The sequence below is a fragment of the Eurosta solidaginis genome, chromosome 5 (genome assembly GCF_040869045.1).
Source record: "Eurosta solidaginis isolate ZX-2024a chromosome 5, ASM4086904v1, whole genome shotgun sequence".
Classification (NCBI taxonomy): Eukaryota; Metazoa; Arthropoda; class Insecta; order Diptera; family Tephritidae; genus Eurosta; species Eurosta solidaginis.
Window position 1 is genome coordinate 108,798,669 of NC_090323.1, and position 24,771 is coordinate 108,823,439.

General features: G+C 37.4%; 3 long non-coding RNA genes across 4 annotated transcripts in view; 2 read left to right on the top strand and 1 right to left on the bottom strand.

Moving 5' to 3' along the window:
- Positions 1 to 14,982, bottom strand: part of LOC137253901 (uncharacterized) — a 38,183-nt gene extending 23,201 nt beyond the window's left edge. For both annotated transcript variants that reach the window (XR_010953913.1, XR_010953912.1), the window contains exons 1-2: positions 14,780 to 14,982; positions 5,342 to 5,794 (exon numbers count right to left, since the gene is read on the bottom strand). This is a non-coding gene — a long non-coding RNA (uncharacterized lncRNA). The remainder of the gene's footprint in view (positions 1 to 5,341; positions 5,795 to 14,779) is intronic.
- Positions 4,652 to 6,747, top strand: LOC137253904 (uncharacterized). Its single transcript, XR_010953916.1, has 3 exons — positions 4,652 to 4,772; positions 5,356 to 5,651; positions 5,746 to 6,747. It is a non-coding gene; the product is annotated as an uncharacterized lncRNA (long non-coding RNA).
- Positions 8,010 to 15,256, top strand: LOC137253903 (uncharacterized). Its single transcript, XR_010953915.1, has 2 exons — positions 8,010 to 13,508; positions 14,898 to 15,256. It is a non-coding gene; the product is annotated as an uncharacterized lncRNA (long non-coding RNA).
- Positions 15,257 to 24,771: the final 9,515 nt, after the last annotated feature.

Consider the following 24,771-nt stretch of genomic DNA (forward strand, 5'->3'; position numbering starts at 1 on the left):
CAATAATTGGGATAACTATATTACAATAAAACGATATTACAAAAAAGCAGTTAAAATAAAAAAGAAAACATTTATGGAAAACAAAATCTCAAGAAATACTAATAACCAAAAGTTAATGTGGAAATGTCTAAAAGACGCCATAAATTTGAGTAGGGAGGTAGCACAAATTCAAAAAATTTCTATAAATGGTGCTCTTATTGAAGATGATTATGAAATAGCAACTGAATTAAACCGTTACTTTAATGAGAGCATAATCGGAATCAGAGATAGCATTGAAATCTTCGAAGCAGGTGGAAATCAAATGGAGATAAGCAGAAGCTTGTTTAAATTGAAGGAAATAGATGTTGAAGAAATTATGAGAGTTACAACGAAATTAAAAAACAAGTACGGAAGAAAAAAATTAGTAACGGAAGGTGTATTGAAAGACAGCATGGAGTACTTAGGATATACCTATACATGTGTAATTAATGAAAGTTTCCAATTTGGTGTATTTCCAGACTGCTGGAAGACCTCAGTAATTGTACCTGTGGAAAAAGTAAAGGGAACCATTAAACCAGAGGAGATACGACCTATAAATACCTAACCTAGCGATGAGAAAATAATAGAAACTGTAGTTAAGAACCAATTGCTGGATTACTTAAATAAATACGAAATTATTATAAAGGAGCAGTCGGGGTTAGATCAAAACACTCGTGTGAAACTGCACTTAACCTGGTAATTGCAGAATGGAACGAAAGTAGAACGAAGAAACAATTTACAATTTCAGTTTTCCTCGACCTAAAAAGAGCTTTCGAAACAGTAGACAGAGATATTCTTATAAGAAAACTGTATAAAATTGGCAATAGAAACATGGCGCTTAACTGGTTCAAAAGTTACCTTAGTGGAAGAAAGCAGAAAGCTGTAATAAGAAATAAGATTTCCCCCGAAGTGGACATTGAAATAGGATTGCCACAGGGATCGGTGCTTGCAGAAATTCTTTTTATAATTTACATAAATGATATTAAAAACTGTATCAAATACTGCAAAATAAGGTTATTCGCTGATGATGCACTTTTGACTATAAGCGGTAACACAATTGATGAGGCAGCCTCAAAAATACAATCTGACCTACAGGCAATATATAAGTGGTTGTGCCAAAACATGCTTAAAATAAACATAGAAAAGACAAAATGGATGATAATGGGGTCTAGAGTGACTCAAGATGATGTGTCGCTAAAAATAGCAAATATTGGGAAACTTGCCGAATTACCTAAGTGAACGTGTCAGACTAAACAGAGAGGTCCATAGCTATCAAACAAGACACAATAACAACTTTTACTTGCCGGTAGAGAGATCCGAATTCGATAAAAAAAGTATATACTACGAAGGAATTAGAGAATATAATGCTCTGCCAATTGATATTAAAAACTGTAATAATACCAAAAAATTCAGAAAGTTATTATACAGCTACTGTAAAGCGCTACCTGTAAAGTAGTTAAATTTTTTTAGTAAATTATTTTATAGATTATTATATAGTTGAAGTCAAAGAAATTCAATGAATTGAAACAAATATGTAAACATTAAAAATACTTTGTACCTTATTAAATTATATAGATCTTCAAGATCGTAAATAAATAAATAAATTAAAATAAATTAAAACCCTGGAAATTTCATCTCTTGCTCTGATCGCAGATGCAATAGTATGCCCTCCCGAAAGAACGTCGTCGACATACATATTTTTTCGTAGGATATTTGAACCGATTGGATGAGATTTTTCGGAATCATCAGCCAGTTTAAGTAAAGTCCTTATTGCTAGATAAGGAGCACAATTGAAACCAAATGTCACTGTTTTGAGCTCATACAGACTGATTTGATCATCTGGACTTGAGCGGAAAACTATTCTTTGGTATCTTGTATGATTATGATCTACTAGGATTTGCCTATACATCTTCTCAATATCGCTATTGAAAACGTATCTGAAAAGTCGCCAGCGAAGAATTAATGTTGGTAGATCAGCCTGAAGCACAGGACCAGGAAGAAGAACATCGTTCAGGCTGATACCATTCGAAGAGCGTGATGAAGCATTGAAAACAACTCTAACTTTGGTAGAGATGCTTTCTTCTTTTATTACTGCATGATGTAGTAAATAGTAATTATCGACCGCATTGGCCGATTGAATTGAATCTAATTTTGACATATGCCCCATAGTCTCGTATTCTAGTATGACTCTATTGTACTCCTTCTGTAAATCGAGATTTTTTCTAAGTCGGGTTTCATTTTTATAGAATTGAGAGCACGCTATTCTTAATGATGGACCTAGATTTATCTCTCCTGGGAATTCTGACCTGAACGGAAGCGACACAATGTATCTTCCGTCAGAATTCCGCTGCGTTGTACGTTGATACAATTCCTCACAAAATGTATCTTCTAATGTGGGGCTTTAGTTTTCGGCGTGTCTTCGAGCTCCCAAAATGACCTTAGCTGCTTGTCTAAAGCCACTTCATTGTAAAAGGATACCCGATTATGATTGGTTGGACTGGCTGCATCAGCACGACCAGTCAGTATCCAACCAAAGAAAGTTTCTTGAGCTAAAAGAGTGCTAAGAATATTTTTTTTTGATACCGTCTAATATGATTTGCGGATAAATATCCCCGCCCAGAACAAGATCAACTGGCTCATTCACGAAGAAATGGGGTAGAACTAGAACTAAAGCGTCAATAGAAATTAGTGGGTCAACTGGGGACCGCAACTGAATGGCGCATGCCTCTTTTACCTGCGCAGAAACTGAATTATTGATGCCCGAAACTTGAGCATGCATCTTTCGAGTTGGCAGGTTGATTCTTCGTCTGAGTCTTTCAGTGATAAAAGAGCATTCGGATCCCGAATCTATGAGAGCTTTGGCCGAAAAATCTGTACCATTATAATGAATGGTGACGCGAGCTGTGCCTAGTAAAACCCCTTTACTGGTATTAATAAAATTAGATTTTACAGTAGTTTTATCTTTCTGCTTTTTTTGTTTTGCAGATTCGTTTTTAGATTGAGCTTGCTTTGAAGTGCACGGTTGCTCATCCGATAAATCTGCAGAATTATTTGCCTGTGTAGGTTTTGCCTTACTTGTCTGTAAATGCAGAAGGGTATTATGGCTTAAATGGCAGTTGCTGCAATTGTGCGCACTTGTGCATTTTGACACTGAATGCCCCGATGACAGACAGTTTAGGCAGACGTGATTTCTTTTTATGAAGGCAAGTCTTTCATTCGTGTTCAAATTTTTGAAGTTTGAACACGCATAAATTTTGTGATCATTGCTTTGACACATTTTACAAGTGCCTTTAGCTACACTTGCTTGGAAAGCGCCAAGTTTCTTTGGGGGATGTTCAGAGGCCTGCTTTGAGGTTTGTACCTTTTGAGGTTTTGTACTCTTTGTACCTCTTAAAACTGAGACTGATTCTAACGTTTGAAAACGATTTGTCAGAAATCGGTCCATATCCGCCCACTTGGAAGTTTCTGTCTTGTTTTCTACGGACTGTTCCCATAGCGAAAGGGTCACATCAGGAAGCTTAGTTGAACATAAGTATGTAATAATTGGATCTCAATTAGATATGTCAATATGATGACTTACTAACGAGGATATGCAATTATTTATGTCCCTTTGTAATCTTTTTATTGAATTACCGCATTCAGTTTCGACTGATTGAAGGTTGAAAAGAATCTTTAATTGAGTGTTGACTAATATTCTTTTATTTTCATACCTGTCGCACAAATTTTTCCAAGCTATATCAAAACCATCATTCGTCAATTCGCATTTCTTAGCGATTTCTCTGGCTTCACCTTGGGTTTTTTGTATGAGATAATATAATTTTTGTACTGGCGACAGGCTTTTATTTAGAATATAAATGGCCGTGAACATGACACGAAAAGTTGGGCATGACAAATAATCACCTTTGAATATATCAGTATCACAAGGTGCTAAATGCAAATTGCGTGGCGTGAAGGCAGCATCGTTTCCTCTCTCTGCCTTCTCAAGTTTTTCTGCCAAGTCATTTATTTTTGTCATACACCGCACAAAAACAGTATAGCACGACTTGTTTTTCTTTCTAATTGCCGTGACATTCTTCTCAGATATATTTTCGGATTGTAATAACGCATCAAAAGCTTCTTTAGCTTTTTCCCACATCGATTTCAACTCCTGCTGCTGAATTTTCAGCGAATTTTTGGAGTGTTCGCTAGTGGCTATGCTTAAAAATTCGATGTCGAACTCAATAATTGTGTCGACTAAGCGGTTATATGCTTCCATATTGAAAATTTAAAAAAAACCGAAAGAATTGATTTTTAAAATAAATTACGTACACAGAGACAGAATCTGTGGAATTACCCAATTCGCTAATATAGAAGACAAGGCTTCCCACCAACAAAGGGACCCCAATAAATTGAATAACTTCTAAAAAATTGAGTGTAAATTTCTAATGTAAAATATTTATTTTGATACAAAACTCAAATTTAATAATTTTCAGAGTAAAAAACCAGTGGACTGTATATACGTATAAATATACGTGTTAAAAAAAATTATTGCTCGCCAACCAAATATATTTATGTATGTGTGCGTGTATATATGTATGTAGCACAGTATATATTTAAATCAAACGCAAGTGAAACAACTGAGCAAGGTTGGAGGAAAATTGTTCCGTCCACTAAATAAATGCTCAAATTAAATTGTTTTGTTTTAAAAAGTGAATTGAATGAAAAACCGACTGACTTTTGTGAAATTAATTTTTCTTAAATTCAAATATATTTATGTACGTGTGGGTGTATATATGTATGTAGCACAGTATATTCAAATCAAACGCAAGTGAAAAAACTGAGCAAAGTTGGAGGAAAAATGTTCCGTCCACTAAATAAACGCTCAAATTATATTTTATTTGTTTTAAGAAGTGAATTTAATTAAAAACCGAGTGACTTTTGTGAAATAAATTTTTCTCAAATTCAACTGTGATGAACCAGACCCAAAGTGAGGTTAATTACACAGTGCAGTGTTGTTGTTGTGGGCTGTTAATAACAGAGAAGTGCAAGTCATATAAATGTGAATTGAATTAATTAAATTTTGAAAAATTACTTGCACTTTCCTATTAAAATATTCCCAAACACTGTTTGTACAAATATTTGTGTGCAATAATGCAACAGCGAAGACCCTTAAGCCGTGTCAAATATTATTTACCGTCGGCGGCAAGCAATATTTGATGGTCAAAAAGGCTATTTGTACAAATCAAATTTAATTTTGTTTTTGTTTCACAAATCGCACGCGCACTTTTCACTTTCACAAATTTTTAATTTATTAACTAATGTGCTCACTGAAATAACCACGTACCTTTATATTTGTAGATGTGCTTTTTGATGCAGTGGATCCAATAATATATAAACAAATGGATTGTCAGTTCCTGTGTTGTTTAAGTTGGTATTGCTGCTGCTATTGACATGCAATTAAATATTTAAAACACTGTGTGTTGTTGTTTCGCAAAATGGTTGCTTATGATCGTCGCTCAATATAATATTTAAACCCTGTGGTGGGTTCGCAAAATGGTCGCTTTTGAAAAAACGGATTGAATGGACCAATGTCTTGGCCGGGCCACAGCTCAGGGATGGTGCCGGTCAAGATTTAATGTAGAAAAGAAGAAAAAGTTTGGTATTAGAATTTTAATAATCACAAATAGTCTTTATTGAAGATAAAGATTAAACACAAAAATTTATATATATATATATATATATTTGCAGGTTACCTTTTGGTTGAAGCTGGAAACTGCGGCGGGATACGTCCTTTCTCCTTGATGTGTGAAAACAAGTGAAGTAAAAAATGTATAACAGTTCAATACCGCTTGCCAGTCAAACTGTTTATTTATTCCAGCGATGTTCATTTGTATGGTTAACATAAACAGTTTGACTGGCACTGTTAACAATATAAGAAAAAGTGCGAGGGGTGACCTTTTATGTTTTGAGTTTGGGCTGTTGGCCTAAACAAATGTCGTTTCACCTGGGAGATAATTTAGGCGAGGAATTAAAAAGAGAAGTGTTGAATGTTCGGGCAAACACATTGTCATTAATTTTTGATGAAACAACGGACTTATCAGAAAAAATACTTATTTTAGTGGTTAGATATTTCAATCGGTTATCAAAAACTTTTCGTGATATATTTTTGTGACTAGTCGAGCAAAAAAAAAGTATATCTCAAATACTCGTGTGTTTTGCGTAAAATTATTCCCGTAGGTGTTTGTTAAACTCCATAAGTTTCAATCACAACACTGTTAACTAGCTTCTCGTACGTAATTACATGTAATCCAGTTCAGTTATTACACAGTTGAAACTTTTAAGACGCTTGATTTTTAGTATGAGTTCAAAACTCAGACTTACTGAATCTAGGATCTGGTATGAAGTTTAAACTGTTCGGGAAAAAGTAAGCATCTATAAAAATAGCATTAACACAATTGCTTAGTTTCATTTACGATTTACTGAGTTTGCCACAACAAAAATTTTTTATCCGTTCCTTACTAAAACCTAACTCCGCTATACATTTTATTTCATTACAATCAAGCAAAACTAGGTTCACAACGTTTGGTTGGTGAAAGACATAGGCTTATCCTAGAAATGTCAAAATGTAATACCTAAAGGTACATTTTATTTTTGTTTGTACAGTTTGAATTAAAGCCAAGTGTCTCCTTTATTAAAATTTTATATAGGCAACCACGGAAACATCCCAAAATATTTGCTTTTTACAACGAATACGACACTCTAGTAATTTACCGAATTGTTTGAAAAATAATAAAATAAAGCTAAAATTTGGTCCTTTTTTTGAGGCCTGGGGGTCATCAATTCACGTTCTATGAAGTGGTGAAGTGAAAACATTTTTCACTTCAGCTGATATGCGATTCAGTTTGAAAAAAAGTGATATTCATTGTAAAATTTTTTTCATTTAAGGAATATTTTTTCACCGTTGAATTTGCCCGTGAAAATTTATATATGGGTATTCCATCTCATTTCGACCGATTTTGAACCCGACCCCTTTAGAACTGGCTGAAAGTTTTTCTTCTTTTTCTAGCTTACGAAAGACGTTTTTCAGAAGTTTTTCAAATTTTTTCATCCAACTCAAAAAAAGTTATGAATTAAAAAAAAACACCGTTTTGTTTTCAAAATGTTTTCAAAATTTTTTAATCCAACTCAAAAAAAGTTATGAATTTTTCAAAAATTGACCGTTTGGGATCTTTTTTTTTTAATTTGTTTTTAAATGAACTTTTCGGAAAAATTCAAAAAAAATTTTAAAGTTTTTCTTTAATTTTTCAGTTTTTCGAGATTTTTCGAATTTCGCCTTTTTTTCTCATAAAAAACTTCAATCAATTCTCCAATCATCCCCACTAATCCCGGAGTGGGCCGAGAATTTTTTTTTTTTATTTAATTGAAAAAAAAACTTTAAAATTTTTTTGTATTTTTTTCCGAAAAGTACATTTAAAAACATATTTAAAAAAAAAAATTATCCCAAACAGTCAATTTTTGAAAAAGTTATAGAATTTTGAAAAAAACATTTGAGTGGGAAAACGGTGTTTTTTCAAAATGCTATAACTTTTTCAAAAATTGACCGTTTGGGATAATTTTTTTATTAAATATGTTTTTAAATGTACTTTTCGGAAAAAATACAAAAAAAATTTTAAAGTTTTTTTTTCAATTAAATAAAAAAAAAAAAAATTCTCGGCCCACTCCGGGATTGGTGGGGATGATTGCAGAATTGATTGAAGTTTTTTATGAGAAAAAAAGGGCAAAATTCGAAAAATCTCGAAAAACTGAAAAATTACAAAAAAAACATAAACAATTTTTTTGAATTTTTTCCGAAAAGTACATTTAAAAGCAAATTTAAAAAAAAAAGATCCCAAACGGTCAATTTTTGAAAAAGTTATAGCATTTTGAAAACAAAAACCGTTTTTTTTTTTAAATTCATAACTTTTTTTGAGTTGGATGAAAAAAATTGAAAAACTTCTGAAAAACGTCTTTCGTAAGCTAGAAAAAGAAGAAAAAACTTTCAGCCAATTCTAAAGGGATCGGGTTCAAAATTGGTCGAAATGGGATGGAATACCCCATATATAAAAGAAAGTGGTGTTAGTTCCACTATAACTCAAGAACGGATGAACCGATTTGGCTGAAAATTGGTGCGAGAGGTAGCTTACAACAAGGAGACGGACATAGGATACTTTTTACTCCGTCTGGATGGTTTTCGGAATGCGTCCGGGATTCCGTCGGGGTTATTTTGGGACTTTTTCGGGACTATGTCAGGGTTATTTGGGGATCCTTCCCTGATCCCTCCGGGATCATTTCTGGATGGTTTTCGAGATCCTTCTGTGATCCCATCGGGATTATTTCATTACATTCTTGGTATTCTTCAGGTATCATTTCTGGATAGTTTTCGGGATCCATCTGGGATCACGTCAAGGTTATTTCGGGACATTCTCGGTATGCTTCTGGCATCATTTCAGGGTTATTTCGAAACATTTTTGGGACTATTTCGGGATCATTTGGGGATCCTTCTGGCATCATTTTTTGATGGTTTTTGGGATCCGTCCAGGATGATTTTCGGGATCCATCCGGGATCCGGTAAGGGTCATTTCGGAACTTCTTCGGGACTATTCTGGGACCATTTGGAGACCCTTCCGGGAGCATTTCGAGATCCGTCCGCGATAGCTTCAGGGTAATTTCGTGGCTTTTTCTAGATAATTTCGATCATTTGGAGAGCCTATCAGGTTATCAGCTCATTTAGTTATTTTTTTACTCTATTACAAAAATGAAATATATTGGACATACAATTTTTTAAAACAAATAACTTGATAAGCAGGTTAACGTGAATAGCCCATATATTTTATTTTCTCCTTGCGGAAGATGCCACGGGTAAAGGCTAGTATAATATATATATAGTAGTGATAAAGAGTGATGCATACCACGTGAGGTAAACCCACTTATTGGGAATGGTCCCTATCCTACGAATAAGAATAGCTACAAGAATACAGATAAGAAAAAGCATAAGAATAGGGAGAGGAAGAAGGCAAAGGAGAAGGAAGAGGGAACGAAAACGATAATTAAAAAGTATAAGGAAAAGGAAATGGAGAAGATTAAAAGATCGGGAGGGCGAACGAGAGAGAGGCTGAGAAGGAGAGGATAAAAAGATGGAAGAGAAGGAGAGGGAGATGGAGAGGTAAAGGAGAAGGTAAGAAAAGGAGGAGGGGAGAAAAGGGGGAAGGAAAGGAGAACGAAAAGGAAAAGGGGAAGGAAAGGATACGAAAAGAAGGGAAAGGAAAGGAGAAGAAAAACGGAACGGAAAAGGGGAAGCAAGAGGGGAAAAAAGGGATATGAGAGGAAAGGCGGAGGTCGAAGGGAAACCAAGTGGAAGAAGAATGAGAGGGAAGGAGATAAAAAGATGGAGAAGAGGAGAGCCATAATAATGAGGCTAAAGAGATGCTAAATGACCAAAAAGAAACAAATAATAAATTAGACGCACTAATTGTCAAAATTCTTTGAAAAGTTGTTTATTATTTACTAGGAGATCCACTGATATGGGCTTTCTGACTTCGGACCTTCTAGCCTTCGACCTTATCTCTGACAGGACGGACTATTGTATGCCGATAACTTCTCCCTGTGCAACCTTCACCCCAGTCATTCTCCGGGAGAGGAATTGGGAAGAGGACTCATCCAGGGAAGGGGTTTATTTGTTCACGGATGGGTCGAATATGGACAGAAGGATTGGTGGGGGTATTTTGTCAAGAGCTAAATGTAAGCCGCAAATTTAAGTTGGCTGGTCACTGCAGCATCTAATATCCGATCCGACTAGACCACGAGATTGAATCAAAGGCTTTCGATAGAATACCACTTCATAGAGATCAGCATGCATATAGGGCAGGCAGGTCGACAGAAACTGCATTGTATCAGCTGTCCACAGAAATCCAAAGTGCGTTCGAATGCGGGGATGTTGCGCTATGCGCATTTTTGGACATTTTTCGACAACACGGCCCACGAGAGTGTGAATTGGGCACTAGAGAGAAGAGAGATAAAAAGTTCGATCCGTATGTGGATAAACACCCTACTGCGTACGAGGATTAAGGAAACCTCGAGTATGGACGATACAGTAGAGATCAAGACAACGAAGGGGGCGTCCTGTCACCTCTGCTGTGGAGCCTGGTAGTAGATGAACTTCTACAGAGGCTCTGAGAAAACGGGATCCAATGTCAGGGGTACGCGGATGATATTGTTATAATTTGGTGTCACGTTCGACTCTAAGCTCTTATGGAAGCAGCACGTCGACAACACCATATCAAAGGCCACAAGAGCAATAATGGTGTGCAGACGTATTGCAGGAATATCCTGGGGATGCAGCCTAAAGATCCTAAGATGGATGTACACTACTATAGTTAGACCTATCCATAGTGTATGGAGCAGTTGCGTGGGCATCAAGGACAACCATGGTGACCGTACAAAAGTCACTCACAAAGCTTCAACGCTTCGCATGTGTCTGCATCATGGCAGCCATGCGAACATGCCCAACGGCGGCAATAGAGGTGCTACTTAATTAACCGCCGATGGCTGGAAGACACCGAAGGGCATGTTCCTACCACTCGGAAAATATTTGAGCATCTTCCAAGCCGAAGTTTTCGCCATAAGCCGGTGTGCAGAGATAAATTTACAGATATACAAACGAGAGAATCGCTATACTCAGCGACAGTTAGGCTGCGCTCACGGCACTATCTTCAGTTGAGCTTAAATCATCAACAGTCCTTGAGTGCGTAGAGAGGTTAAACAGTCTAGGGGCCAATGACACCATCCGTTTAGCCTGGGTACTTGGCCACAGAGGAGTGGATGATAACGAGCTTGCCAGGTTGGCGGCTGCTGAAAAGTCAGTAGGACCCGAGCCCATCATGCCGATAGGGTCACACACAATAAGGGAAGAGTTCATGCAAAAAGAAGCGTGCCTCAGAGAGCAACACTGGCGCGAAATTCCAGGATCGGAGGGTATAACTCAAGGCGATATAAAGCCATGATCAACCTTCCAAAAAGCAGCATTGGAATTTTAACAGCCATACTCACAGGTCACTGCAGGCTAAAGAGCCGCACGCATAAACTAGGTATATCGTCTAGTAGCCTCTGTCGATTCTGTGGTCGCGATGATGAGACTGCAGAACACTCCCTGATGGAATGCGATGCAGTCGCGAGAGGAAGACTTAGGATCTTAGGATCACCAAAGTTAGAAAGTAGTCACATACACTCTTTGAAGCTGGGAACTATTCTGGCTTTTCTCAGAAAAGTCGGTTCGGACGAGGTGTTGTGAAGAGAATGAAGGCACAATAAACCAATAGGTGGCAGTTCTTTACCTCACAACATATTTATGCATCTATCTACTGCAGTGTGTTCCTCCTCCCCTTTTCCTTCCCCTGTTCCCTTTCTTCTCCTTTTCCTTCTTTTCCACTCCTCTCCCACACGCCTGCCATCTCCTTCAACACTCTTCCTCACCGTTCGCCTGCCCCTACTTTCCCTATACTTCTCATTCACCCTCTCCCTATTTTCATCCTTCTCTCTATACGCTTTCCTCCCTCCATTGTACATTTAAATAATAAATGGCAATAAATGCAATCATCTTTGATATTCTAGATGAGAATTCAAAGAAATCAAAAGTCGCATATTGAGCATTTTCTACTTTCCTTGTTCAAAAATTTTAAATATTTACTACTTTTATTAATAATTTTTTATTTTTTTGACAGAAAATATTATTTTCTTTTTACTCACCACAGTGCTCTTTATTAGATTTTCACAACGAGTATTGCAAATAACACGAATCGGCTAACCTGAAAAAGTGATGTGATAAAATGAAAAAATAAATTTCACAGCGAGCATGAGTTTTTTTTTCACTTCATCACTTCATCGAACGTAAATTGACCCCCTGGTCATTTTTTTCGATGAATTTTGGTCCTACATGAAAACGTGGTGTGGCAAGCGTGTTTGAAAATGCATGTGACAAGGTTGCATTTTTCAGAACTTATTTTTTTTTAATTAATGAAATAGCAGTTATCAAGCGTGCCATAGTAGTAGACATGTACATGAATATTATGAACAAAGTTTAAAACTAAAAAATGTTTCTTCGGAATATAATCTAAGGCAAGATGCACACGAGGCATAGCTTCATAGACGCGTATTAGGCACAACATAAGAAATTTTGAGGCGTAGAGAGATCGTAGCTGCATGCCATAATTTATACGCGTCTACGAAACTACGTCTCTTGTGTATCTTGCCTATGTTTACCTTTTTTAATTGATGATGATAAATAACACGTGAAGCAATTACGCTTAAGGTGACTTTTGCGTCGTTTTGGCTCTTGCGTTGCGTCTTCAATCTATAAGCAACGCAACGCCAACGTCGAAGCAACACACAAATAATTAAAAACTTCCGTACTTCTTGAAATTTCTTTCATTTTCGGAAAAATATCCGAGTTTCTATCACCGTTTAACTAAATAAAAGACATAATTTTGTATTCATGTCGATTTCGTGATCGATCAGCGGAACACATCCCCCTGGAATGCGACGCAATCTGATGAGGGCACAATAGACCAATGGTCGCAGGTCAATCCCTAATAATTTTTCGCTCTATATTCGTGTTATAAAAATTGTTGTATTTTATTTTTCCTCATGACAAAAAATCAAAATGAGACTCTTTCTTTTGCGTTCATTGTCACAGGGAAACTTTTAACGTCCGTTATTTCAAAGTGACACTTTATTTGACAAATCACTGAACGACTTCTTTCAAATAAAGTGGTTGTTAGCGTTAACCGAAGATGGCGAAAACGGCCCCTGGAATTGTTATCTTATGTAGTGCATGAATGTTATCATACGGAAAGCAAAAATTAGCCAGCACCAAAACGAAAAGTTAGAGAAAATTTAAGATATAATGAATAGGTATAAAATGCGTTACATTGCATGCATTTTTATTATTTAAATTTAGTATGACATATCAGATTTGCTAATATTATTTTAGTTCTGCTACTTTTAACACATTTATAACATATAGTTAGAAGTAAGAAACATGATTAATGACTACATTTATATGTGTTTCATTTATTTTCATTGAGGAATAAATCGTAAAAATAAAAATCATGTTATTATAAAGTATATGTGAAGCGCCATAGATAAAATGAGTAATAGAATGAACATTGGTTTGTATATTACATTTTTAAAATGAAAATCTCCTGCTAAAAAGGACCAAAACCTAACTACGTTTTTTTCATTTTCGTACTTAACTACACTCCCTTTTGTGATTCAGGATTTTGGGCAAATTTTGAAAAAACTCCGAACATCATTCCTTCATTATACTTCATTCGAGTGCATTTTTTCACTGAATTCGAGTGCGTTCGACTCTATTCGCAACATAACCTCAATTTAAGCTGCCAAGCTATATACTAAACAATGCTCTAGATTGATAAGGAGTGTGACGACTGGCCGACGTAATTATTTTCTAGCTTAATGTAAGTATTGTTTTCAATAAAACCGTTCAACTAAACATTTTTTTAATTATTTTATTATTCATTGTCAGTGCTGCTCTACATTTTTTATATAGAAGTTCAAATGAAATACATGTACAAAATTGTATGTACACTGAATTTTTTTTGTATGTAGGGAAAATAAGTATAAAAATTTTAAATATTAACGGTTTGATTGATTACTATCCAAATTTAATCCGACACAACATGTTCACTGAGCATCGGTTAATATTTATTTCGAATTGTTATGGAGAAGTGAAAGTTGGCAAAATTACAAAATATATAGTAGTTGACTATCGAAACTGATATACATTAAGTTAGCCTTTAATGGTTTGCAATGCTGAATTTCTTGGCAGATAATTATAAACTGTAAAAAAGTCACATTTTTAAAATAGAATTTATTCTAGTGTCGTTGGAATGTAGTTTTTATTAATCATACTAAACGAGGATGTGGGGATCTCCGAGAAGGTTGCACTGGAAATTGAGCTTGAAAACTTTCGAAGAGCTCATTTCAAAATTAGAAGGTTTGGCGCCCATTCGTTTTAAATTTGTATTAAGATTTCCATATATAAGCAAAAGAAGTTACTAAGGTGCTGATATACCACCTCAATTGAATAAATTGTTCAACATGTAAATGACAGGCATGGATTCCATTTCAAATCAAAAAATTTCTCATTAAAAAAGTTACTACCATTCTTAATTCATACAAGTGGCGAATGTTTGATAAAAACGTTCACAATAGTAAACAGCCTCGATCACCTGTTCAATCGCTGTGCGATTACTTAAATTATGTGTTCAATGGTGTTTTTCAAACATTTTTGTAGACGACTGATATATTGCATTATTTACATATTTTAAAATGCTTGCTACCTGGCTGCTCACATTTAATCTATTAACTAGATTTTAGAAATGGAACGGAAGCGAAGTGTCCGATAGCTTTAACACAACTTCTGGTGTCAAACAAGGCTGTTTACTCTCCACTCTCCTATTTGCATTATATATAAATGACTTGCATGAAAAACTGAACATAAGGTTGCTGCTATATGCAGATGATATAGTAATTTTGGTAATAGTCTAGTTGAGGGGTCGACTGCTAATACGCGACGTAAAAATTCGAGAGTGGTACTTAGAGATGCGTTTCGGCCCCAGGATCTCGAATCCGGTGGCGGAAAACCTCTATCTCTGATACTTCTCGAGATATTTGCGAAAAACCCCCCCAAAAATGCCCTATCTTTAAACCCCACTTAAACACTCACTGCGCACTGATCACTCACTTCACCACTTTTAATCATTTTATTAACATGTTTTCTCTTTTTTTTTATCAAAAAATTCAACCAAAATAGTTTTATTTTTATTATTTTCTTTCTTTTATAGCACAATAAACTTATGTTCCACCAAAATATTTGCGATGAAAAACTGCCAACTTTGCCACTGGATTCTACTTTTAGTTCCATTTATTACACCCCGCTTACACTATGCGCTTTAAAAACAAGTTCCACAAATATACCACGGAATTTTACCTCATGTCTACACTCGCCATCGTCATTCCGGTTTTTGTTATTTTACGTGTAAAACTACTAAAGGATCACGAAAAATATTGAAAAGGCAACGCAAGATCGAAAAGTAATGCTGAAAACATCTATTTTTAACATTCTCAAGAAAAAAATTCAATTTCAATAAATTATTGTCAACCACTATAAAACCACGTTAAATTATATAAGTTACATAAATTACACGTTTGTTTTATTTATTCTGAAAATGGGTTTTATACCTATGATGGTATTTCATCATTACCTAGAGCTCAGCGCCTCTTACTCAACTGTCACATAAGGATAGAAATACTTCACTTGGTATTTTATTACCAAATATATATGGGTACTCGTAGCATACTTGGCAGACTTAGTTGATTTGAGAACTGTCGTGCTTGGCATTGTGGATAAAACAAGTAGGATATCCTATCCGTAAACTCCCTGACAGGGTGATCAAGATGGCTACCTTTTAGTGATTTTAACAGCAAGTTCAATATGGCGGCGCATATCTTCAGCGGGTGATAGAAAGAGATGCAGAATGAGACCATGATAGTAAATTAAAAATCAGTTGATCGGTTCTATTTGTAATTTTGACGTCTATGCAGAAGTTATCACACTTGTCTAATCTACAATGATGCTTGGCAGGCTTAAGTTGATTTGACAACTGTCAGATAAGTTCCGTTTAATGATTTTTGAATGTGATTGATAACTCAAGTCATTTTGCTTTTCAAAAATAAAAGTTTCTTTTGGAAAAATAAACATAAATTTTTTTATTTATTTACTGGACTTTGGAACTATTGCCATAAAAGGTAAGGCTTCCTAAAGTAATCATCGCGTTCTAATGAACAGTGATACAGATCCCGATAGAAATTTAACATACAAATGCAACAACAATGTGATTATTATTGCATTTGCATATTAAATTTTTATCGAGATACTCTTCATTGGAATGCAGGGAATATATTTAAGTACGTGAATACTTATTAATCTTTAATTAACAGATTAGAAAATGGAAACGGAAACAAGGAGAAACGAAGAGGACGAGGCACTTATTGATTTTGTGCGAAAGCATGAGTGGATCTACAATGTCAAATCAGCTATGTATAGGAATACCCAATCCAAGAATAGACTGTGCAAATAAATTGATTATTTCGTATAGGTCGGCCTCTAGTTGATTCTGGGATTGAGATACAAATTATAGAGTAGCCTATTTTGGACCAAGTAAAACGGACTTGACCAGATTTCATAAAAATTCTTGAAGTGGTTTCCGCGATCACCGGCGAGAGTTTTCCATAAATATAACACGGTGAAGTGCATTAAGATATGTTGAATTTTATAAACATAAACAATATTGGACAGTTAAAAATAATGACGGATATAATTTGACAAAGAATAATTACGTTAACATGACTTTGCAAGAAAGCGGTACCGCTTTCCTAGGAAATCAAGCCTTTAATGTGAATTACCAAAATATGTCGTACTGTAAAGCGCCGCTACTGCTACATGTCGTGCAGCCTAATGGGCTTACCTTAAAGCCGGGGTCATTGGTGCCGTATGTCGTATCGCTGTATCCGTATCCCTAACGTAATCAGCTGTTTATCGTTACGACGGTAAACCAAAAGCTGGAGACATTGGTGCTTTATCGGTAACCGTATCGGTAACCTTTAAACAGCTGATTCGACCAACCTTATGAGAATCAATGCAATCGATTATTGGTGCCGCTAAAGTCGTAACCGTATCGTAGCCTACCAATTGGGTTTTGGTTTACCGTCGTAACGATAAACAGCTGATTACGTTAGGGATACGGATACAGCGATACGACATACGGCACCAATGACTCCAGCTAAAACCCAATTGGTTGGCTACGATACGGTTACGACTTTAGCGGCACCAATAATCGATTGCATTGATTCTCATAAGGTTGGTCGAATCAGCTGTTAAAAGGTTACCGATACGGTTACCGATAAAGCACCAATGTCTCCAGCTTAAGAAATGACTTCTTCGTGGTTAACGTTAACCACCTTGCTCACCATTTTGCTAACCAATTTTTACGTAAAAAAACTAGTTAGTGGTGAGTTTTTTCGTCTATGCTTTGGTCATCATTCGTTGACAGCTTGTATTCAAATTGGAGTGTCAAGTTGCCTTTTAACAGCTTTGTACTATTAATTTGAATTAAATCACCGCAACGTCTGTATGGTAAGTTCTAAGAATATTTTTGGTAATTGTCTAGTTGAGGGGTCGACTGCTAATACGCTACCAAAAATATAGAGAGAGGTGTCAAAAGACGCGTATCAATCTCGAGAACAATAATCCGATGGCGAAAAAGAAAAATTTTACCTATGTCCGCAGATATTTGCAGTTGAAGTTGGCGATTTTCATGTGGTTGTTGTTGTGTTCGTACCCACCAAAAAAATTGTGCATCACCATGGCGGTAGCCACGGTTATACCACACTCCCGGACTTGGCATTGCGTAGCCCAGGGTTATTTTTTAAAAGCGCGGCCGAAGGCCGCCAACGCAGAAAGGTGTTCTGCGCAAAAATACCATGGATCCCACCCCCGGTTTCGGAGGTACCCACGGGTCTTTTTCCGGTTTTTCGTTAATATCTTTTGAACGAGTTAAAATTTTTATTCTCCGCCTTCGGATTATTAATACTGATTTCAAGACGCGTCGTTTGACACCTCTCTCGATATTTTTGGTAGCGTATTAGCAGTCGACGCCCCAACTAGACTATTACCAAATTTTAACTCGTTCAAAAGATATTAACGAAAAACCGGCGACCGGTACTTCCGAAACCGGGGGTGGCATCCATTTTATTTTTGCGCAGAACACCTTTCTGCGTTGGCGGCCTATGGCCGCGCTTACAAAAAATAACCCTGGGCTACGCCAAACCAAGTCCGGGTGTGTGGTATAACCGTGGCTACCGCCACGGTGATGCACAATTTTTTTTGTGGGTACAACACAACAACAACCACGTGGAAATCGCCAACCTCAACTGCAAATATCTCCGGACAGAGATAAAATTTTTCTTTTCCGCCTTCGGGATATTGTTCTTGAGATTAATACGCGTCTTTTGACACCTCACTCGAAATTTTTGGTAGCGTATTAGCAGTCGACCCCTCAACTAGACTATTACCCGGAGGTACCCGCGGGTCTTTTTTCGGTTTTTCGTTAATATCTTTTGAACGAGTTAAAATTTTTATTTTCCGCCTTCGGATTATTAATATTGATGTCAAGACGCGTCTTTTGACACCTCACTCGATATTTTTGGTAGCGTATTAGCAGTCGACCCCTCAACTAGACTATTACCCGGAGGTACCCGCGGGTATTTTTTCGGGTTTTCATTAATATCTTTTGAACGAGTTGCAATTTTTATTTTCCGCCTTCGGGTTATTAATACTGATGTCAAGACGCGTCGTTTGACACCTCCCTCGATATTTTTGGACGCGTATTAGCAGTCGACCCCTCAACTAGACTATTACCCGGAGGTACCCGCGGGTATTTTTTTCGGTTTTTCGTTAATATCTTTTGAACGAGTTGCAATTTTTATTTTCCGCCTTCGGGTTATTAATACTGATGTAAAGACGCGTCGTTTGACACCTCCCTCGATATTTTTGGACGCGTATTAGCAGTCGACCCCTCAACTAGACTTTTACCCGGAGGTACCCGCGGGTCTTTTTTCGGTTTTTCATTAATATCTTTTGAACGAGTTAAAATTTTTATTTTCCTCCTTCGGATTATTAATACTAATGTCAAGACGCGTCGTTTGACACCTCTCTCGATGTTTTTGGTAGCGTATTAGCTGTCGACCCCTCAACTAGACTTTTACCACATTTTTATAAATATAAAACTAATTTCTGTTTTTTTTCCAGCTCGATACATCGTTCATTAAAGCGTCGTAAATCATTGTTCATTTCGTTACCAATTTACAGGGATTTTATACAATTTTTGTGAAGTTTTGGTAAGTTTGAAATTTCATTTTCTACTTTTATAAATATAAAACTAATTTCTGTTTTTTTTCAGCTCGATACATCGTTCATAAGAGCGTCGTAAACAGTTTTTGATTTTTTTGCCAATTTACTGCATTTTATACCATTTTTGTGAAGTTTTGGTAAGTTTAAAACTTCATTTTCTACTTTTATAAATATAAAACTAATTTCTGTTTTTTCCAGCTCGATAGTTCGTTCATTAGAGCGTCGTAAAACCGTTTTTGATTTTTTTTTGCCAATTTACTGCATTTTATACCATTTTTGTGAAGTTTTGGTAAGTTTGAAATTTCATTTTCTACTTTTATTATTATACAATAGTTAAGTTGAAAATTTTCATGTGGCCGCCAAAACAAAAAAGTTTCTGTATAAATACTGTAGATCCCGACGAGATCGCGACGGGGTCATTTCGGGATCATTTGTGGTACCTAGCGGCATCATTTCTGGATGGTTTTCGGTATCCGTCCGGTATCCCGTCGGGGTCATTTCGGGGCTAATACGGGATCATTTGGGGACCCCTTAGGGGTCATTCCATGACTTTCTGTATTATTTCGGGATCATTTGGGGACCCTTCCGGCATCAATTATTGATCGTTTGCCGGATCCATCAGGGTCATTTCGGGACCATGTTGGGATCATTTGGGAACCCTTCCGAGGTCATTTCTGGATCCGTACAGGATGCCGGAGGAGTAATTTTGAGATTTTTTTTTGTTACTTTTTCGGGATAGTTTTGGAACCCTTCCGGGATCACATCTGGATCCGTGCGGGATCCCATCGGAGCCATTTTCGGACTATTTCGGGACCATTTTATGACCCTTCCGGAATCATTTCTCTATGGTTGTCGCGATCTTGATAATTTAGGATGGTTTTTGAGATTCGTCCGGGAGCCCGTCAGGGTAATTTCGGAACTTTTTCGGGATCACTTTGGTACCCTTCAGGAAACATTTCTGTGTGGTTCTCTGGATAAGTCTAGAATCGTGTCGTTGTCATTTCGGGTTTTTTTGGGACTATTACGGGAACTTTTGGAGACCCTTCCGTCCACGATAGCGTCGGGATCATTTCGTGGCTTTTTCTGGATAATTTCGGGATCATTTGGGGAACATATCAGGTTATCAGCTCATTTAGTTCTCTTTTTTACTCAATTACAAAAATAAAATGCATTAGATAGAAAAAAATTTTTAAGTAGATAACTTGATAAGCAGGCTAACGTGAATAGCCCATATATCTCATTTTCTCCTTGCGGACGGGGCCGCGGGTAAAGGCTAGTCTAATCTAATATCTAATATATTATATTATAAATGGGAAAGTTTGGATGTTAAGATGTTTGAATGTTTGGATGTTTGGATGTTTGTCCAGACGTTTGTCTTTGTGACTCAATAACGCAAGAACGGCTGGACTGATTTGGATGACATTTTGCACACATATAGCCAATAGTCTAGAAGGATCTACTAGCTATATATTTTTCAAAAGGGGCGTGGTCCCCGCCCCCTAGGAACAGTTATAATTTAATTATTATATTTTTTCGTTTTTGCGACTGAATCACGCCAGAATGGCTACACGGATTTTGATGAAATTTGGGACACAGACAGTAGTCTACTAGCGAAATTTTTTTCGAACATGGAAAGAGGGGTGGGGGTCCCACGACCCCTTCGACCACCAATATCACAGACTCAAGGGGTCAAATAAGTCGAGGGCTTACAAAGTAAGCAGTGACACCCTCCGCCCGCCCCCCTTTATCTCCCCCTCTGGTGTAAAATCCATAAATTGTTATAACTCAATCTAAATTTTCTCCTAAATCAATAGTTTTTGGTATCTGGTACATACAGAACGAAATCTAGACAATTTTGGAGGAACGATCAGTGGTCCTCTCCTCTACTCCCGCCATCCGCCCTCCATCAATTGTTTTTATTAGCACGCTTTTATTAGCTTTACCTGTATGTTTCTATCTAACTTTTTATTCGCTCCAATGCGCCTGCTGCGTTATTAACATGGTTTTATAATTAGCTTCACCTTATTTGTAATCCCGTAAGGGTCATATCGAGACCCTTCCGGGATCATTTCTGGATGGTTTTCGGGATCGGTCCGGGATTACGCCGGGGTAATTTCGGGACTTTTCGGGACTATTTTGGGATCATTTTGGGACCCTTCCGGGATCATTTCTGTATAGTTTACGGGATCCGTCCGGGATCCCGTCGGGGTTATTTTGGAACATTTTCGGGACTATTCCGGAATCATTTCGGGACTATTTCGCGACCCTTCCGGCATCATTTCTGGATGGTTTTCGGGATCCGTGCGGGATGTCGTCGGGGTCATATGGGGACTTTTTCGGGATCATTTGGGGGCTCTTCCGGCATCATTTCTGGATGGTTTTCGGGATCCGTCCGGGATATCGTCGGGGTCATTTGGGGACTTTTTCGGGATCATTTGGGGGCTCTTCCGGCATCATTTCTGGATGGTTTTCGGGATCCGTCCGGGATCTCGTCGGGGTCATTTCGGGACTATTTCGGGATAATTTGGGATACCTACCGGCATCATTTCTGGATGGTTTTTGGGATTCGTCCGGGATCCCGTCGTGGTCCTTTCGGGACTTTTTTTCGGCTAATACGGGATCATTTGCGAACCCTTTCGGCATCATTTCTGGATAGTTGTCGGGATCCCGTCACGGTCATTTCGGGACTATTAAGGGATCATTTGAGGACCTTTCCGGCATCATTTCTGTATTGTTTTCGGAATCCTTTCGGGATCCCGTCAGGGTCATTGTGGGACTTTTTCGGGGCTAATACGGGATCATTTGGGGATCCTCTAGGGGTCGTTTCGTGACTTTTTCTGTTTTATTTCGGGATCATTTGGGGACCCTTCCGGCATCCGCCCTCCTTCAATTGTTTTTATTAGCACGCTTTTATTAGCTTTACCTGTATGTTTCTTTGTAACTCTTCATTCACTCCAACGCGCCTGCTGCCTTATTAAAATAGTTCTACAATTAGCTTCGCTTTATTTGTAATCCCGTTGGGATCATATCGAGGCCCTCCCGGGATCATTTATGGATGGTTTTCGGGATCCGTCCGGGATCCCGTCGGGGTTATTTTTGGATATTTTCGGGACTATTCCGGGATCATTTCGGTACTATTTCGCGATCATTTAGGGACCTTTCCGGCATCATTTCTGTATGGGTTTCGGGATCCGTTCGGGATCCCGTCGGGGTATTTTCGGGATCATTTGCGTACCTTTGAGAGATAAATTCTTGATGGTTTCCGGGATCATTACGACTTTTTCGGGGTCATTTTGGGTCCCTTCCGCCATCATTTCTGGATGGTTTTCGGGATCCGCCCGGGATCCCGTCGGGGTCATTTCGCGACTTTTTCGGGATCATTTGGGGTTCCTTCCGCCATCATTTCTGGATGGTTTTCGAGATCCGTCCGGGATGCCGTCGGAGTCATTTTGGGACTTTTTTTCGACTAATACCGGATCATTTGGGGACCCTTTCGGCATTATTTCTGGATGGTTTGTGGGATCCGTCCGCGATAGCGTCAGGGTCATTTCGTGGCTTTTTATGGATAATTTCGGGATCATTTTGGGATCCTATCAGGTTATCAGCTCATTTCGTTCTTTTTTTACTCAATTACAAATATAAAATGCATTACACAGAAACAAAAATGTAAACAGATAACTTGATAAGCCGGCTAACGTGAATAGCATATGTATATATTTAATTTTCTCCTTGCGGACGGGGCCGCGGGTAAAGGCTAGTATATTATAAATGGGAAAGTTTGGATGTTTGTCCAGACGTTTGTCTTTGTGACTCATTTCGGGATTTTTTGGCGTCCCTTCCGGCATCATTTCTGGATGGTTTTCGGAATCCATTCGGGATCCCGTCGTTGTCATTTCGGGACTTTTTCGTGATTTTTTGGGGTTCCTTCCGGCATCATTTATGGATAATTTTCGGATCCGTCCGGGATCCCGTCGGTGCCATTTCGGGGCTATTTGGGGATCGTTTGGAGTATCTTCCGGCAGCATTTCTGGATTAAGGACCTTTCGAAACCGGTAGTTCAGTACATATACCTTTTTAAATTATGAGCTTTTATGGCCATGGATTTGCTGCAAATTATTTGTAATTAAAATTCGATATATTTTATTTTTAATATCTAACCCAGCTTTTTCGTTCTCTTTTTGAGTTTTTTTAAATGAATCCTGTAACGAACTGTTATAACTATAATTACTCTTTTTGTAATATTATAACCAACTAAATACTCGAAAAAGCAACGCTATTTTCAACTAAAAAAATATCTTTGTTTTTAGCTAATTGTTATTTCACTTCTTTGTTCTATGAATAGTAATTCCTTCACCCCTGTTATCAGCTCATTTAGTACTTTTTTTTTACTATATTACAAAAATAAAATATATTAGACAAAACAAATTGCTTGATAAGCAGGCTAACGTGAATAGCCCATATATTTTTTCAAAATTTTCTAATTAAAAAACTTGGAAATTTTACTTTCTAGATTTAAGGATCCTCCCCACAAATGTATTAAGTTGTTCTATTTAATAAACAAAATGTTTGTTTGTTTTTGATAAACTGTTTACAAAAAATTTCAAAATCAAAGTTCATGAACATTATGTAACATACACATACAAGGACATATAAATAAAATATTGAAAACAATAATTGATGTTTTTGCTTATTTTTTTAATTAAATTTTTCATCGAAATGTTGTCTAATGATATTTATTAGAAATTTTTATTTCTTTATTCGAATAATATAATTCTCTTAATAAATAAAATGAAATTAAAATACCTTACATTACTATTCGAACACGTTATTCGAAAATAAAGATTTTTGGTAAATTTACTTTTTTTTAGAAAAATGGACTGCCAATTGTGCCAATTTACGCGGTCATCGTTTATGGAATTAAATGACGAGGACTTGGACGATTTTTTGGTGGCGCATGGCGTATTGGCTGGGGCCATGGCATGCGGCCAGTGCTCCAACCCATGTAGACTGGTAGACGACATGTGGGTATGCACTCGGCAGAGGACCATGACCACAACCACCAATAAAAAACGTAAGGTCGTATGCTCTTTTAAACAGAGCCGAAAAGCCAACACCTTCTTTTCGGGAGCCAGGCTCAGCACAAGAACCATTTGCAAGCTTGTGGTGCTTTTTATAACGTCGCCCTACCCGAAGGTAAACGCAATAATGGAAGACCTTAGGATATCAAAGCAAAGCTGCAGTGACTGGGTAAGCTTCATTAGAGAGGTGTTGGTAGACTGGAGCATACACAACGGGGATAGTACGATAGGCGGTCCCGGAAAAACCGTGGAAATAGACGAGGCCAAAATGGGCCGCAGAAAGTACAATCTCGGCCGAATGATAGAGGGCCAATGGGTGTTTGGTGGCATAGAGAGAGGGCCTCGCAAAATGTTTGTCTCGGCTGTCGCAGACAGGACCAGGGAAACACTTCTCCAGGTTATTAAGGAAAAAATAGCGCCTGGAACTACTATAATAAGCGATTGCTGGAAAGCATATGATAGCCTGGAGGAGCATGGGTACACCCATTTTTCGGTGAATCACTCCAAAATTTTGTTGACCCGGTGACTGGTGCCCACACCCAAAACATCGAACGGAACTGGCGGGAATTCCGGTCCTCTATTCCAGATTATGGCCGAACAGATACAAATTTCGACGGTTACATAGCGGAATTTCTATTCAATAGAAAGAATACCAATATGGGGGACCGC